Raw genomic sequence first — 17,398 nt, forward strand, 5'->3', positions numbered from 1 at the left:
AGATGGGATGTGTATCATTTGCAGACCTGTCCCTGACAGAGCTGCCCGTCTGTCGCTGCTCATTATTCTCTGGGATGGTATGAATTACACCCTGACCATCCACCTTATTGGCACTCCCAGAAAACAGCAGAAATTCAGCAGAAATACGATTTTAAAATGTTGTACAGATTACTACAATTGGTCAAAACTACAATTTTCATAATTATACCCAGTAACACGCAGTGTGTTATTATATAATATATATACAGGCGTGTTATACCCAGTAACACATGGTGTGTTATTATATAATATATATACAGGAGTGTTATACCCAGTGTCTCTCTCTCTCTCTTTCTCTGACTCTCTCTTTCTCTGTCTCTCTCTCTCTCTCTCTCTGACTCTCTCTTTCTCTGTCTCTCTCTCTCTCTCTCTCTGACTCTCTCTCTGACTCTCTCTCTATCTCTCTCTCTGACTCTCTCTCTCTCTCTCTGACTCTCTCTCTCTCTGACTCTGACTCTCTCTCTCTCTGACTCTCTCTCTGACTCTCTCTCTATCTCTCTCTCTGACTCTCTCTGACTCTCGCTCTCTATCTCTCTCTCTCTCTGACTCTCTCTCTCTCTCTCTCTCTCTATCTCTCTCTCTCTCTGACTCTCTCTCTCTCTCTCTCTGACTCTCTCTCTGTCTCTCGCAGTCTCCCACTGGGTATCGAGGGACAGGAGCAGTGATTGGAGTCTGGGCAGTCTCCCAGTCCGAATCGATCCTCTCTATGATAAACAGTGGCTGAACTGAAATCCTGCGGCCCTCTGAATGCAGTTGTCAGTTCTAAGTGTTAAATTCTGAGCGCTGCCCCTTTAAATGGAGGGATTGTGGGATATTTCCCTGGCGGTTGATTGAGCTCCGATGTGGGAGGGCTCCTGTTAAACACAGTGAGGACTGTGCTGGGTCCGAATTCGAGAGCAGCTTGTTTGGCTCGGTGCTGACTGGTGGGAGTTCTCCAATACAAATCTCAAGGGGCTGACAATCTTTAACAATATGCTACAGAATGTTCCAGACAACACAGATTGACTGGTAGGAATTGCCAAGTGACTCTCAGCCTCTGTTGTGTCTCATGTGTCATGTGACATCGTCACTGGTTCCTCCCGCACAGCGAACAGAACAAGTACTTCAGCAAAACTTTTAATTCCTTTGATCGCTGACCAATCACAGACCCATAGATCTCCCCGTCCATCACCGCTCCCTGTCACTCTCGGTGTACCGTGTCACCGCCCCCTGTCACTCTCGGTGTACCGTGTCACCGCCCCCTGTCACTCTCGGTGTACCGTGTTACCGCCCCCTGTCACTCTCGGTGTGCCGTGTCACCGCCCCCTGTCACTCTCGGTGTACCGTGTTACCGCCCCCCGTCACTCTCGGTGTGCCGTGTTACCGCCCCCTGTCACTCTCGGTGTGCCGTGTTACCGCCCCCTGTCACTCTCGGTGTACCGTGTTACCGCCCCCTGTCACTCTCGGTGTGCCGTGTTACCGCCCCCTGTCACTCTCGGTGTGCCGTGTTACCGCTCCCCGTCACTCTCGGTGTACCGTGTTACCGCCCCCCGTCACTCTCGGTGTACCGTGTTACCGCCCCCTGTCACTCTCGGTGTACCGTGTTACCGCCCCCTGTCACTCTCGGTGTACCGTGTTACCGCCCCCCGTCACTCTCGGTGTGCCATGTTACCGCCCCCCGTCACTCTCGGTGTACCGTGTTACCGCCCCCTGTCACTCTCGGTGTACCGTGTTACCGCCCCCTGTCACTCTCGGTGTACCGTGTTACCGCCCCCTGTCACTCTCGGTGTACCGTGTTACCGCCCCCTGTCACTCTCGGTGTACCGTGTTACCGCCCCCTGTCACTCTCGGTGTGCCGTGTTACCCGCCCCCCGTCACTCTCGGTGTACCGTGTTACCGCCCCCCGTCACTCTCGGTGTACCGTGTTACCGCCCCCTGTCACTCTCGGTGTGCCGTGTTACCGCCCCCTGTCACTCTCGGTGTGCCGTGTTACCGCTCCCCGTCACTCTCGGTGTACCGTGTTACCGCCCCCCGTCACTCTCGGTGTACCGTGTTACCGCCCCCCGTCACTCTCGGTGTACCGTGTTACCGCCCCCCGTCACTCTCGGTGTGCCGTGTTACCGCCCCCCGTCACTCTCGGTGTACCGTGTTACCACCCCCTGTCACTCTCGGTGTACCGTGTTACCGCCCCCTGTCACTCTCGGTGTACCGTGTTACCGCCCCCTGTCACTCTCGGTGTACCGTGTTACCGCCCCCTGTCACTCTCGGTGTACCGTGTTACCGCCCCCTGTCACTCTCGGTGTGCCGTGTTACCGCCCCCCGTCACTCTCGGTGTGCCGTGTTACCGCCCCCCGTCACTCTCGGTGTACCGTGTTACCGCCCCCCGTCACTCTCGGTGTACCGTGTTACCGGTCCCTGTCACTCTCGGTGTACCGTGTTACCGCCCCCTGTCACTCTCAGTGTACCGTGTTACCGCTCCCTGTCACTCTCGGTGTACCGTGTTACCGCCCCCTGTCACTCTCGGTGTACCGTGTTATCGCCCCCTGTCACTCTCGGTGTACCGTGTTACCGCCCCCTGTCACTCTCAGTGTACCGTGTTACCGCCCCCTGTCACTCTCAGTGTACCGTGTTACCGCCCCCTGTCACTCTCAGTGTACCGTGTTACCGCTCTAGTGTTTTCTTGTGGAACTAACTGTTGTGGTTTCCTTTTTGCAGATGAGCGGAGTGTAATACAGGAGAAGGTTCTGCTTTGTCAGCATCGAGAATGTGTGGAGAAGGGGAGGGCCATCAAGGTGAGGTGACTTGTTACTCCTCATGACTGACCTGTACACTCTTACACGCACACTCGTGCAAACTCTCCTTTTCTCACTCTTGCTCTCTGTCTCCTCCCCTCTGCCCCTCTCCCACCCCGACTGCCTCGCTCTTTTTCATCCATGTACCAGTTGGATAATAATGTAACAGGCGGACCGGGGGCTAACTCTCAGCCCACCCGTGTCCAGGGATCAGTTACGATTTTTCTGTTCATCTATCTTGTGATTAAGTGGGTTTGTGATAGAGTGGATTGACCAGGGCTCGTGTGTGGGGCGCGTTGAACGGGGCCCGTGTGTGGGGCGCGTTGAACGGGGCCCGTGTGTGGGGCGCGTTGAACGGGGCCCGTGTGTGGGGCGCGTTGAACGGGGCCCGTGTGTGGGGCGCGTTGAACGGGGCCCGTGTGTGGGGCGCGTTGAACGGGGCCCGTGTGTGGGGCGCGTTGAACGGGGCCCGTGTGTGGGGCGCGTTGAACGGGGCCCGTGTGTGGGGTGCGTTGAACGGGGCCCGTGTTTGGGGCCCGTGTGTGGGGCGCGTTGAGCTTTTTTATTACTTGTGATTTAATGGAATTTATCTCCTGTAGTTTGCGATTATTTTCTGTGATTTTCTCTGTTTTCCTGTGAAAACAATAAACCAGAGCCCATTGATCATTTGTCTTTCGGGTGAGACATTAAACTGAGGCCCCTGTCTGTTGGTTTAAGTCGATGTAAAGGATCCCAATGGCCAGCACTCGAGGGAGAGCAGGGAGTTCTCCCCGGTGTCCTCGGGCCAACATTTCTCCCTCAACCAACACCACTAAGAACAGATCATAGAATCATAGAATGGTTACAGCACGGAAGGAGGCCATTCGGCCCATCGAGTCCGTGCCGGCTCTATGCAAGAGCAATCCAGCTAGTCCCACTTCCCCGCCCTATCCCCGTAGCCCTGCACATTTTTTCCTTTCAAGTACTTATCCAGTTCCCTTTTGAAGGCCATGATTGAATCTGCCTCCACCACCCCCTCGGGCAGTGCATTCCAGATCCTAACCACTCGCTATGTAAAAAATTCTTTCCTCATGTCACCTTTGGTTCTTTTGCCAATCACCTTAAATCTGTGTCCTCTGGTTCTTGACCCTTCTGCCAATGGGAACAGTTTCTCTCTATCTACTCTGTCTGGACCCTTCATGATTTTGAATACCTCGATCAAATCTCCTCACAACCGTCTCTGTTCCAAGGAGAATAACCCCAGCTTCTCCAGTCTATCCACGTAACTAAAGTCCCTCATCCCTGGAATCATTCTAGTAAATCTCTTCTGCACCCTCTCTAAGGCCTTCACATCTTTTCTAAAGTGCAGTGCCCAGAACTGGACACAATACTCCAGTTGTGGCCGAACCAGCGTTTTATAAAGGTTCATCATGACTTCCATACTTTTGTATTCTGTGCCTCTATTTATAAAGCCCAGGATCCCGTATGCTTTTTTAACCACTTTCTCAACCTGCCCTGCCACCTTCAACAATTTGTGCACATATACCCCCAGATCTCTCTGTTCCTGTACCCCTTTTAGAGTTGTGCCCTCTAGTTTATCTTTACTCCCCTCGTTCTTCCTACTGAAATGTATCACTTTGCATTTTTCTGTGTTAAATTTCATCTGCCACGTGTCCGCCCATTCCACCAGCCTGTCTTTATCCTCTTGAAGTCTATCACTATCCTCCTCACTGTTCACTGCACTTCCAAGTTTTGTGTCATCTGTAAATTTGGTAATTGTGCCCTGCACACCCAAGTCCAAGTCATGGGTTCAACTGGTGATTGATTTCATTGTGTTTGCGGGATCTTCCTGTGCTTATAATGGCTGCTGCATTTAGCCACATAACGACAGTGACTGCTCTTCAGAAGTAATTAATTCTGTGAAGCACTTTGTGATGTCCTGAGAGACGGGTTAAGGCTCTGTATAAAGGCAAGGGCCCCAGGAGGCTGGGGTGGGTGCAGTTAGCCCAATAGCCAGTGGATGGCAGCATCACTCCACTGATACCCAGCCCATCCCCGGAAACAAGGGGTTGAATTAGAATCTTTGGGCGCTAAATTGGGCCGTGTAGCGTCCGTTGTTTCGGCCTCTCTGATATCCAAGATGGCGTCTTGGATGCGCACGCACATTTCCAGCGTGATATGCGCCGGACGCCATCTTAGTATAGGAGATAGCGCAGGGCAGATACTGGACGCTGGAAGCGTGTAAAGTAGGGAGAAAATGGCTGCAATCAGTGTGCAATGCTGATTTAAAGTGATCAACACCATTTTCGACCTTAACGCTCAACTCAACACACAGTCTTATCCCCGACCATCTAAACGTTTCTTACAGTGCCTGAAGGACCCCCCACCAGCGCTATTTAAAGGGCTATGCAGGTGTTGCAGGTTAGTTGCTGGATTATTGCTTCTGGCTGCTGGAGGAGTAGGAAGTGTTTTTTGAAGCTCCCTCTTCTTATTAAGAGTTCCTACACTACTTTTGAGAGTGCTTTGGCAGGCACTGCCTTACGGGTCGGAAAGTTACAACACTGGTGGAACAACATTCCTGCCAACCATGGGCGGTCTGCTCGGGCTCCCGCTGTGCATTGAGCACGACTGGGAGCGTGCAGAGAGGCCACGCCCAGCAGGTCAAGCTGCGAGGAGATGGAGGGCACTGAGCAGGAGGCCCTACCCAATGAGGGCCTTCAGGGATCAATTCTCTTACCTCAACATGACCGAGGAGGATTGCATCCGACGCCTGAGGTTCACCAAGGAAGCCGTCACCGAGATCTGTCAACTGGTGCGGCCACAACTGCAGCCTCAGAGCAGGGCGAGGACAGCATTGCCTGTGGCTGTGAAGGTCACCATGGCACAGAATTTCTACGGCTCAGGAGCATTTAGGCCTCTGCTGGCGACATGTGCAATATCTTGCAGTATGCAGTACACTGCTGCATAAGGGAGGTCACAGACACACTGTACCACATGAGGAACAGGTTCATCACCTTCCCTCTCCACAGAGACAATCAGAACGAGCGAGCACGGGGGTTCGCCCACATTGCTGTCTTCCCCATGGTGCAGGGTGCCATGGACTGCACACATATTGCCCTGCATGCCCCGCACATCAACTTGGCCATCTTCATCAACCGATAGGGCTTCCACTCCCTCAACGTGCAGCTGGTGTGCGACCACACGCATCGCATCTTGGAGGTCGATGCCCACTACCCTGGGAGCAGTCACGATGCCTTCGTCATGCGGCAGTCCAACGTGCCAGCTATCTTTCATTTGACTCGGCAAGTCAAAGGCTGGCTACTGGGCGACAAGGGCTACCCCCTCACGCTGTGGCTCATGACACCGGTCAGGAATCCATGCACACATGCACAGCAGGCCTAGAATGAGAGCCATGCTGCCACACGCAACATCGTGGAGCACACCATAGGCCTCCTCAAACAACGCTTCCGCGGCCTGGACCGGTCTGGAGGAGCCCTGCAGGACTCCCCTGAGTGGGTGGGCAGATTCGTGGTGGTCGGCTGCATGCTGCACAACCTCGCCATCATGAGGGACCAGCCTTTGCCACCAATGATCGGAGAAGACCCTGAGCCAGAGGTGGAGGAGGAGGAGGATGAGGAGGAAGAGGCAGAGGTGCAGGTGGAGGAAGAGGCTGAGGAGGAGCAGGAGGAGGGGGTGGAGCCAGAAGAGGAGGTGGAGGAAGACGCAAGGGTGCAGCAGGAACCACAAGCCTTGTCTGCAAGGGCTCTGTGTGCTCGCCTGATCCGTGCCCACTATCAATAATTGGAACTACATCCCGCAACTCACCAACAGTCCTACATTCCCCACCTTTCCCCTCCCACAAGACAATCAAATCGCCCTCCATCTGATTACACATTGGTGTCCCTCTCAGCTCATTGCATGAATAAAAACCACCACCAAATGCAAAATCAAACTCTCATATATCAATGAATAAATGAAATTATGCAAACATAACAGAACTATTCACCCTTGTGCATTCCCTCAGTGCCTGTTGTTCATGTGCCTTTACCTATCCTGGTGCTCCTACAATGTGCTTCCTCAGTGGCTGGAGCATGGGTGGTGGGAGGCTGCTGGCCTTCAATGGAGGAACGTCCAGATGGCCTTGGAGGACGACCTTGAGCAGCTCTGGGCCTGGAGGGCCCGGCTTCAGACTGCACCATCTCAGCATGGGCTGCAGCAGTCTGGCCTGGCTGGCCAAGAGGCAACAACAGGGGCACTGGTGGAGTGGCAGGGGTGGGAGCAGGAAGGCTGTTGTCCTGAGAGAGGACAGCAGGTCCGACTGCCATGGCGCCACTGCCACTCTCCCGGGGCGGCGTCTCCGCAATCCTGGTGATCAGCTGGAGAACGGATTGCTGGAGTGCTGTGATGCCCTGGAAGCCCCGTTCCACAGTGGTCCCCAGAGCCACGATAGCAGCAGTCTGAGCTTCCAAGGCAGCAGTCAGACCTTGGACGGCAGATGTTTGTGCTGCAATGGAAGCTGTGACATCGGTCATCAGACGCTGTATCATGGTGGGTTCCACAGGTGCGCTGATGGAGGTGACCACACCGTTCCATGTGGGAAAGGATGGGCTCCAAGCTCTGCCCAAAGCCCTGCGTCAACTTAAAGCTGGACTCCTCCATGCCCCTCCTCATTGTGCACAGGCTTTCTGGCAGGTTTTCCAGTGCCCCAAGCATTTGTTGGTGTACACCCATCAGCCTCTCCTGTAGCCTGGCCCATCGAAGTCCTCAACTGACCCCTCTGCAGCAGAACTAGTGAGCGACCTCGCCCTCCAGCGAGCTGGCACCTGTGGTATCCGTTCCCCCCACCCCGGCTCCTGATCACTTGTGCTCGGTGTCTCACCACATGCAGATCACTCCTCTAACCCGGCCTCTAAAGGACGCACAGTGTCAGTCTCTGAGCTGGTGGAAGCAAGTGTCAGATCGAGTGACGGTGTGGCTTCAGTGTCCCCCCCCTCCTCCTCCTCCTCCTCCCCCTCCCCCTCCCCCTCCTCCTCCCCCTCCTCCTCCCCCTCCTCCTCCCCCTCCCCCCCCTCCTCCTCCCCCTCCCCCTCCCCCTCCTCCTCCCCCTCCTCCTCCCCCTCCCCCTCCCCCCCCCTCCTCCTCCCCCTCCTCCTCCCCCTCCTCCTCCCCCCCCCTCCTCCTCCCCCTCCCCCTCCTCCTCCCCCTCCTCCTCCCCCTCCCCCTCCCCCTCCCCCTCCCCCTCCTCCGCCTCCGCCTCAGGCAGTGCCGCCACGTGTTCTTGGGTATCTGCAATGATAAAGGGGAACAGGTTGAGTTGTGGAGTGGGGAGAGGAGTGAGGACGAGGTGTGTGCTGACAGCGTGTGCAGCACGTGAGTCGGAAAAGATTATGGGAGGAGGGAGATATGGAAAAGGAGAAGGAGCGTTAGATATGCAGAGACCCCCTTGACCGGGGCCTCCAGCGTGGCACGTTGTGACGGCTGCAGCGATGGCCCGCCCAATGATCCGCAGCACCGTCTCCTCTAGGGGGGTGAGGACGTGTAGACGTACCCATCCACCCTCGGGTCCCTCCTGCTGCCGGGTGTGATACGTCACCTTCTCCTGCAAGACAGAGGACAGTGTGTCAGTGAGTGTCCTGCAAGGTGTGTGGGTGATGTGCCTGTTGTGGTCGAATAGCTGCCAGTTTGTGTGACTTGTGAGTGGTGGTTGTGTGGCCTGCAAGCGTGGTACTATGTGCGGGTGAGATGCAGCATTGCGTGTGGATGGTCAGTGTTTGTTGGTGGGTGGGTGACGGTGAGTGTGATGCCTGGAGCAGTGGAGCAGTTGGTAGGATGTGCCACTTGACACTTGCATTCACTCACCTTGAACCACTCGTGTCAAATCATTGAACTCCTTTAGGCACTGCACCCACGTGTGTGGTGCCATGCTCCTGGCGTTCACTTCCTGTGCCACAGCCTGCCAATGCCCGCGGAGCTGCAGTGTGGAGGGTCTCTGGACACACTGTGGGTACATGTTGGCCCTCCTTTTGTCCGTGCCTTCCACCAGGGCCCCCAGAGCATCATCGGAGAAGTGTGGAGCCCTCTCTCGTGCCGGTCCTGCTATTCTCATGGCTCTGTACCTGCCATTTGAAATGTGCACCTGAACTTTTAAGAGGTGCAGGCTGCTGATGACGTGCGCTGTGCACGCCCCATTTCCAACTTCCTCATTCTCCGTGCACCCTCTCAGCAGCGAGGACTGTGCTTGCTGCACGGAGATTTCAGGGTAAGTATCAGGCAGCACGAAGTTCACTTCGCTGCCTGGGTCGCAAAACCCACCCATAGAATCATACAGCACAGGAGGAGCCAATCTGGCCCTTTGAAAGAGCGATCCAATTAGTCTCACTTTCCTGTCTATCCCCAGAGCGCTGCAAATTTTTCCCCTTCAAGTATTTATCCAATTCCCTTTTGAAAGTTATTATTGAATCTGCTTCCACCGCCCTTTCAGGCAGTGAATTCCAGATCAGAACAACTCGCTGCATAAAAAATATTCCCTCATGTCACCTTTGGTTCTTTTGCCAATCACCTTAAATCTGTGTCCTCTGGTTCTTGACCCTTCCACCAATAGGAACAGTTTCTCTCTATCTACTCTGTCCAGACCCTTCATGATTTTGAACCCCTCGATCAAATCTCCTCGCAACCGTCTCTGTTCCAAGGAGAACAACCCCAGCTTCTCCAGTCTATCCACGTAACTAAAGTCCCTCATCCCTGGAATCATTCTAGTAAATCTCCTCTGCACCCTCTCTAGGGCCTTCACATCTTTCCCCCATGTTTAGCATAACTTCCTTGCTTTTGTGCTCTATGCCTCCATTAATAAAGCCCAGGATCCCATGTGCTTTTTTAACAGCCTTCTCAACCTTCGTGCCAACTCCAAAGATTTGTGTACCTGCACCTCCTGGTCTCCCTGTTCCTGCATCCCCTTTAAAATTGGACCATTTAGTTTATTTTGCTTTTCCTCATTCTTCCTACCAAAATGCATCACTTCCACCACCACCACCTTCTCGAGGGCAATTCGGGATGGGCAATAAATGCCGGCCTCGCCAGCGATGCCCACATCCCATGAACGAATAAAAAAAAATTTCTGCGGGATTTTCCTGATTGTGCGCTGGAAATTTGGTGGAAGATTGTGGGAGAATTGGTGTAAACGTCATTAATATTCAACCCCTGAGTGTCAGCAGTTTACAAACTATTCTGAATTACACCAGTCGGAACTAATTCAAATGTTGACTGGTGACAGAGAGACAGAGAGACGGACAAACCATAGACCATCTCTGGCATCGAACCGCCCGTCTGGGAGCTTCTAAACTCCTCCCTACTCTAATTCTTTATATAGCAGAATGAGCTCCTGCCCCCTGACCCTCTCCTGCCCCCTGACCCTCTCCTGCACACAGCCCCCTGCCCCACCCCCTGCCCCCTGACCTTCTCCTGCCCCCTGCCTCTTGCCCCCTGACCCTCTCCTGCCCCCTGCTCCCTAACCCTCTCCTGCCCCCTGACCCTCTCCTGCACATAGCCCCCTGCCCCACCCCCTGCCCCCTGACCCTCTCCTGCCCCCTGACCCTCTCCTGCCCCCTGCCTCCTGCCCCCTGACCCTCTCCTGCCCCCTGCCCCCTAACCCTCTCCTGCCCCCTGACCCTCTCCTGCACACAGCCCCCTGTCCCCTGACCCTCTCCTGCCCCTAACCCTCTCCTGCCCCCTGCCCCCACCATTGCCCCCTGCCTTGCCCCCTGCCCCCTGACCCTCTCCTGCCCCCTGACCCTCTCCTGCCCCCTGCCCCCTGACCCTCTCCTGCCCCCTGCCTCCTGCCCCCTGACCCTCTCCTGCCCCCTGCCCCCTGCCCCTCTCCTGCCCCCTGCCCCCACCATTGCCCCCTGCCTCGCCCCCTGCTCCCTGACCCTCTCCTGCCCCCTGCTTCCTGGGGTGACAGGTGAGGGAGGGGACGGGAAGAGGCAGGAGGGGAGGGGAGGGGGGGGCGGGTGATGGGGAGGGGAGGGAAGGTAAAATGTGGTGGAACCCCCAGCCCCCAGGTACCTGACCACCCATCGTCCGTCAGCTGGCGCTGGGCCCTGGGCCCTGGGCCCTGGAATCAGGGTCAGGTGCAGCACCCAGTGATTCTGAGTTCCCAGTTGTGGCTGTTGATGAGGTTTTAGTTTGCGTGTTTACTCTGGGTTGGGAGCTGGTCCTCGAGGGTTAACTCACCTGGGCACTGGTCCCAGCGCTGAGTGTACAGGAGCCTCCCTGAGATGCAGGCTCTGCTGATTGTCCCTGTTGTGTTGAGTGAGTTGCTGTTGGAGGGATTACGGGGCAGACAGCACAATGGGGTTCCTGCTAACACAGGGAGTTCCAGTGATAACCCAGCACCTTCCTGCAGGACCTGTCCTTCATCTGTGGCTTCAGCGAGTTGAAGATTTCCAGTGAAAGGAGCGATTCTGGTCAGAAGAATTCTTATTTCAGTCTTCTGATCTGGGCAGGAACCAGCTCACTGATTGGCTGCTGGACATCTTCACCGTGTTTCTGCCCTGGGTTTAGTTTTAATTTTGAAATGGATTTTGTGTTTGGTTCAGTGATGAAGCAAATGTAGCAAGATCCTGGGCTGAACCCAGCTGACCAGCTTTCCCAGCACACTCCAGCACACCCCAGCACACAGCAGCACACCGCAGCACACCCCAGCACACAGCAGCACACTGCAGCACACAGCAGCACACCGCAGCACACTCCAGCACACTCCAGCACACAGCAGCACACCGCAGCACACAGCAGCACACCGCAGCACACCCCAGCACACAGCAGCACACCCCAGCACACAGCAGCACACCGCAGCACACCCCAGCACACAGCAGCACACCCCAGCACACAGCAGCACACCCCAGCACACAGCAGCACACCGCAGCACACAGCAGCACACCGCAGCACACTCCAGCACACTCCAGCACACCCCAGCACACCCCAGCACACTCCAGCACACCCCAGCACACCCCAGCACACTCCAGCACACCCAGCACACCCCAGCACACCGCAGCACACAGAGGTGAATTTATAAATCTTTGCCAATTTACCACCAGGAATGTTGTAGATTGTGAACTGTGGAGCAAGCAGCCAGTCCACCTCAGTCTGTCAGCTTGGCTCAGTTGGTAGCACTCTCGGCCCCGAGCCAGACGGTTGTGGGTTTAACCCTCATTCAGTGTAGTACTGAGGGACGAGACGTTAAACCAAGGCCCCGTCTCCCTGTTCAGGTGGGTGTTAAAGGTCATGTGGCACTAATCAAAGAAGAGAAGGGGAGTTCTCCCCAGGGTCCTCCATCAACCAACACATTAACTGGCCTCTCAGCTCATGGCTGTTTGTGGGATCTTGCTGTGTGCGAAGTGGCTGCTACATTTTCCTGTACAATTTCACTGTGTTTCAAAACCATTGATTGTGTGAAAGGATTTATGAGTTTTTGATGAGGTGATGAGTCCTGGTCCATTACTGGGCTCATCTCCCCCACCCCACCCCGACCCCACACACCCCCCGGCCCCCCTCCCCCACCCCGACCCCACCCCACCCCCACCCCACACACCCCCCGGCCCCTCCCCCCCCGACCCCACCCCACCCCGGCCCCACACACCCCCGGCCCCTCCCCCCCACCCCGACCCCACACCCCCCCGGCCCCTCCCCCCCACCCCCGCCCCACAACCCCCCTCCCCCCCACACCTGCCGGCCCCCCTCCCCCACACACCCCCCGGCCCCCCTCCCCCACCCCGACCCCGACCCCACCCCGACCCCGACCCCGACCCCACCCCGACCCCACACCCACCCCTGCCCCACACACCCCCCGGCCCCCCTCCCCCACACCCCCCGGCCCCCCTCCCCCCACACCCCCCCCTTCATTATAAGTACGAAGTTTACTTGATTTACTTTTCGATATTGTCTGACTGTTTGGGCTCCCATTATATTGATGGACCCTGACCAGGGACAGTGTCAGGGTCACTGAGCTGGTAGACATTATGTGTCTCACTTTCTCATCCAGCTGCAGACAAGAAGCAATGTGAATATTTTTAACCAGGAGTTCCCGGCAGCAACAGAGTTGAACAATGGTCATTTGCAGGTCAACCCATTGGGATTTGGATTCTATTCTTTCTGCAGGAAACATCTGTTCCCTGTTTAAACTCTCGGACACCCCTCCCCTCAGATCTATCCCCATATAAACATCGACCCGAGGCAGCTCGCAGGCAAACTGTGTGAGCAGAGAATCCAGAATCAGAATAGACAATCAGTCAATGTTTGAGGCATCATCAAATCGTGTCTAATATTTACACTGAGCGTGAACAGAGATCAGTGTGTGATATTTACACCGATAGTGGACAGAGATCAGTGTGTGATATTTACACTGATAGTGGACAGAGATCAGTGTGTGATACTTACACTGATAGTGGACAGAGATCAGTGTGTGATATTTACACTGAGCGTGAACAGAGATCAGTGTGTGATATTTACACCGATAGTGGACAGAGATCAGTGTGTGATATTTACACTGATAGTGGACAGAGATCAGTGTGTGATACTTACACTGATAGTGGACAGAGATCAGTGTGTGATATTTACACTGATAGTGGACAGAGATCAGTGTGCGATATTTACACTGATAGTAGACAGAGATCAGTGGGTGATATTTACACTGATAGTAGACAGAGATCAGTGGGTGATATTTACACTGATAGTAGACAGAGATCAGTGGGTGATATTTACACCGATAGTGGACAGAGATCATAGAATCATAGAAGTTTACAACATGGAAACAGGCCCTTCGGCCCAACATGTCCATGTCGCCCAGTTTATACCACTAAGCTAGTCCCAATTGCCTGCACTTGGCCCATATCCCTCTATACCCATCTTACCCATGTAACTGTCCAAATGCTTTTTAAAAGACAAAATTGTACCCGCCTCTACTACTGCCTCTGGCAGCTCGTTCCAGACACTCACCACCCTTTGAGTGAAAAAATTGCCCCTCTGGACCCTTTTGTATCTCTCCCCTCTCACCTTAAATCTATGCCCCCTCGTCATAGACTCCCCTACCTTTGGGAAAAGATTTTGACTATCTACCTTATCTATGCCCCTCATTATTTTATAGACTTCTATAAGATCACCCCTAAACCTCCTACTCTCCAGGGAAAAAAGTCTCAGCCTATCCAACCTCTCCCTATAAGTCAAACCATCAAGTCCCGGTAGCATCCTAGTAAATCTTTTCTGCACTCTTTCTAGTTTAATAATATCCTTTCTATAATAGGGTGACCAGAACTGTACACAGTATTCCAAGTGTGGCCTTACTAATGTCTTGTACAACTTCAACAAGACATCCCAACTCCTGTATTCAATGTTCTGACCAATGAAACCAAGCATGCTGAATGCCTTCTTCACCACCCTATCCACCTGTGACTCCACTTTCAAGGAGCTATGAACCTGTACTCCTAGATCTCTTTGTTCTATAACTCTCCCCAACACCCTACCATTAACGGAGTAGGTCCTGGCCCGATTCGATCTACCAAAATGCATCACCTCACATTTATCTAAATTAAACTCCGTCTGCCATTCATCGGCCCACTGGCCCAATTTATCAAGATCCCGTTGCAATCCTAGATAACCTTCTTCACTGTCCACAATGCCACCAATCTTGGTGTCATCTGCAAACTTACTAACCATGCCTCCTAAATTCTCATCCAAATCATTAATATAAATAACAATAACAGCGGACCCAGCACCGATCCCTGAGGCACACCGCTGGACACAGGCATCCAGTTTGAAAAACAACCCTCTACAACCACCCTCTGTCTTCTGTCGTCAATCCAATTTTGTATCCAATTGGCTACCTCACCTTGGATCCCGTGAGATTTAACCTTATGTAACAACCTACCATGCGGTACCTTGTCAAATGCTTTGCTGAAGTCCATGTAGACCACGTCTACTGCACAGCCCTCATCTATCTTCTTGGTTACCCCTTCAAAAAACTCAATCAAATTTGTGAGACATGATTTTCCTCTCACAAAACCATGCTGACTGTTCCTAATCAGTCCCTGCCTCTCCAAATGCCCGTAGATCCTGTCTCTCAGAATACCCTCTAACAACTTACCCACTACAGATGTCAGGCTCACCGGTCTGTAGTTCCCAGGCTTTTCCCTGCCGCCCTTCTTAAACAAAGGCACAACATTTGCTACCCTCCAATCTTCAGGCACCTCACCTGTAGCTGTCGATGATTCAAATATCTCTGCTGGGGGACCCGCAATTTCCTCCCTAACCTCCCATAACGTGCTGGGATACATTTCATCAGGTCCCGGAGATTTATCTACCTTGATGCGCGTTAAGACTTCCAGCACCTCCCTCTCTGTAATATGTACACTCCTCAAGACATCACTATTTATTTCCCCAAGTTCCCTAACATCCATGCCTTTCTCAACCGTAAATACCGATGCGAAATATTCATTCAGGATCTCACCCATCTCTTGTGGTTCCGCACATAGATGACCTTGTTGATCCTTAAGAGGCCCTACTCTCTCCCTAGTTACTCTTTTGCCCTTTATGTATTTGTAGAAGCTCTTTGGATTCACCTTTGCCTTATCTGCCAAAGCAATCTCATGTCCCCTTTTTGCCCTCCTGATTTCTCTCTTAACTCTACTCCGGCAATCTCTATACTCTTCAAGGGATCCACTTGATCCCAGCTGTCTATGCATGTCATATGCCTCCTTCTTCTTTCTGACTAGAGCCTCAATCTCCCGAGTCATCCAAGGTTCCCTACTTCTACCAGCCTTGCCCTTCACTTTATAAGGAATGTGCTTACCCTGAACCCTGGTTAACACACTTTTGAAGGCCTCCCACTTACCAGACGTCCCTTTGCCTGCCAACAGACTCTCCCAATCAACTTCTGAAAGTTCCTGTCTAATACCATCAAAATTGGCCTTTCCCCAATTTAGAATTTTAACTTTTGGGCCAGACCTATCATTCTCCATAGCTATCTTAAAACTAATGGAATTATGATCACTGGTCCCAAAGTGATCCCTCACTAACACTTCTGTCACCTGCCCTTCCTTATTTCCCAAGAGGAGGTCAAGTTTTGCCCCCTCTCTAGTCGGGCCATCCACATACTGAATGAGAAATTCCTCCTGAATACACTCAACAAATTTCCCTCCATCCAAGCCCCTAATGCTATGGCTGTCCCAGTCAATGTTGGGAAAGTTAAAGTCCCCTACTATTACCACCCTATTTTTCTTGCAGCTGTCTGTAATCTCCTTACATATTTGCTCCTCAATTTCCCGTTGACTATTTGGGGGTCTGTAGTACAATCCTATCAAAGTGATCTCTCCCTTCTTATTTTTCAGTTCTACCCATATAGACTCAGTGGGCGAACCCTCGGATATATCCCCTCTCACTACTGCCGTGATGTTCTACCTAATCAAGAACGCAACTCCCCCTCCTCTCTTACCTCCTGCTCTATCTTTCCTATAGCATCTGTACCCTGGAACATTGAGCTGCCAGTCCTGCCCCTCCCTTAGCCATGTTTCAGTAATAGCTATAACATCCCAGTCCCATGTACCCGTCCATGCCCTGAGTTCATCTGCCTTCCCCATCAGACTTCTTGCATTGAAATAAATGCAGTTTAATCTAGACTTCCCTTGGTCTTTGCCCTGCTTTCTCAGACCATCTGTCCGGTCATGTTTTGTACACTCTCCCTTACTGCCTTTTGTTTCTGTCACCACTTTACTTCCCACTGACTTCCTGCATCGGTTCCCATCCCCCTGCCACATTAGTTTAAACCCTCCCCAACAGCACTGGCAAACACTCCCCCTAGGACATTGGTTCCAGTCCTGCCCAGATGCAGACCGTCCAATTTGTACTGGTCCCACCTCCCCCAGAACCGGTTCCAATGTCCCAGGAATTTGAATCCCTCCCTCTTGCACCATCTCTCAAGCCACGTATTCATCCTAGCTATCCTGTCATTCCTACTCTGACTTGCCCGTGGCACTGGTAGCAATCCTGAGATAACTACCTTTGAGGTCCTACTCTTTAGTTTAACTCCTAACTCCCGAAATTCAGCTTGTAGGACCTCATCCCATTTTTTACCTATATCGTTGGTACCTATATGCACCACGACAACTGGCTGTTCACCCTCCCCCTCCAGAATGCCCTGCAGCCGCTCCGAGACATCCCTGACCCTTGCACCAGGGAGGCAACATACCATCCTAGAGTCTCGGTTGCGTCCGCAGAAACGCCTGTCTATTCCCCTTACAATCGAGTCCCCTATCACTATAGCTCTGCCACTCTTTTTCCTGCCCTCCTGTGCAGCAGAGCCAGCCACGGTGCCATGAACCTGGCCGCTGCCACCTTCCCCTGGTGAGCCATCTCCCACAACAGTATCCAAAACGGTATACCTGTTTGAGAGGGGGATGGCACAGGGGACCCCTGTACTACCTGCCTGCACCTCTTACTCTGCCTGGTGGTCACCCATTCACTTCCTGCCTGTACTCCCTTTACCTGTGGTGTGACCAACTCGCTAAACGTGCTATCCACCAGTTTCTCTGCATCGCGGATGCTCCACAGTGAGTCCACCCGCA

General features: G+C 53.4%; 1 protein-coding gene across 1 annotated transcript in view; it reads left to right on the forward strand.

Moving 5' to 3' along the window:
• The first annotated feature begins 1,035 nt into the window (after positions 1 to 1,035).
• Positions 1,036 to 17,398, forward strand: part of LOC137300779 (pleckstrin homology domain-containing family G member 5-like) — a 97,158-nt gene continuing 80,795 nt past the window's right edge. The window contains exons 1-2 of the mRNA XM_067970040.1: positions 1,036 to 1,047; positions 2,734 to 2,810. The gene's annotated coding sequence lies outside the window, so the exon portion shown is untranslated. The remainder of the gene's footprint in view (positions 1,048 to 2,733; positions 2,811 to 17,398) is intronic.

This window comes from Heptranchias perlo, chromosome 32 (genome assembly GCF_035084215.1).
Source record: "Heptranchias perlo isolate sHepPer1 chromosome 32, sHepPer1.hap1, whole genome shotgun sequence".
Taxonomy (NCBI): Eukaryota; Metazoa; Chordata; class Chondrichthyes; order Hexanchiformes; family Hexanchidae; genus Heptranchias; species Heptranchias perlo.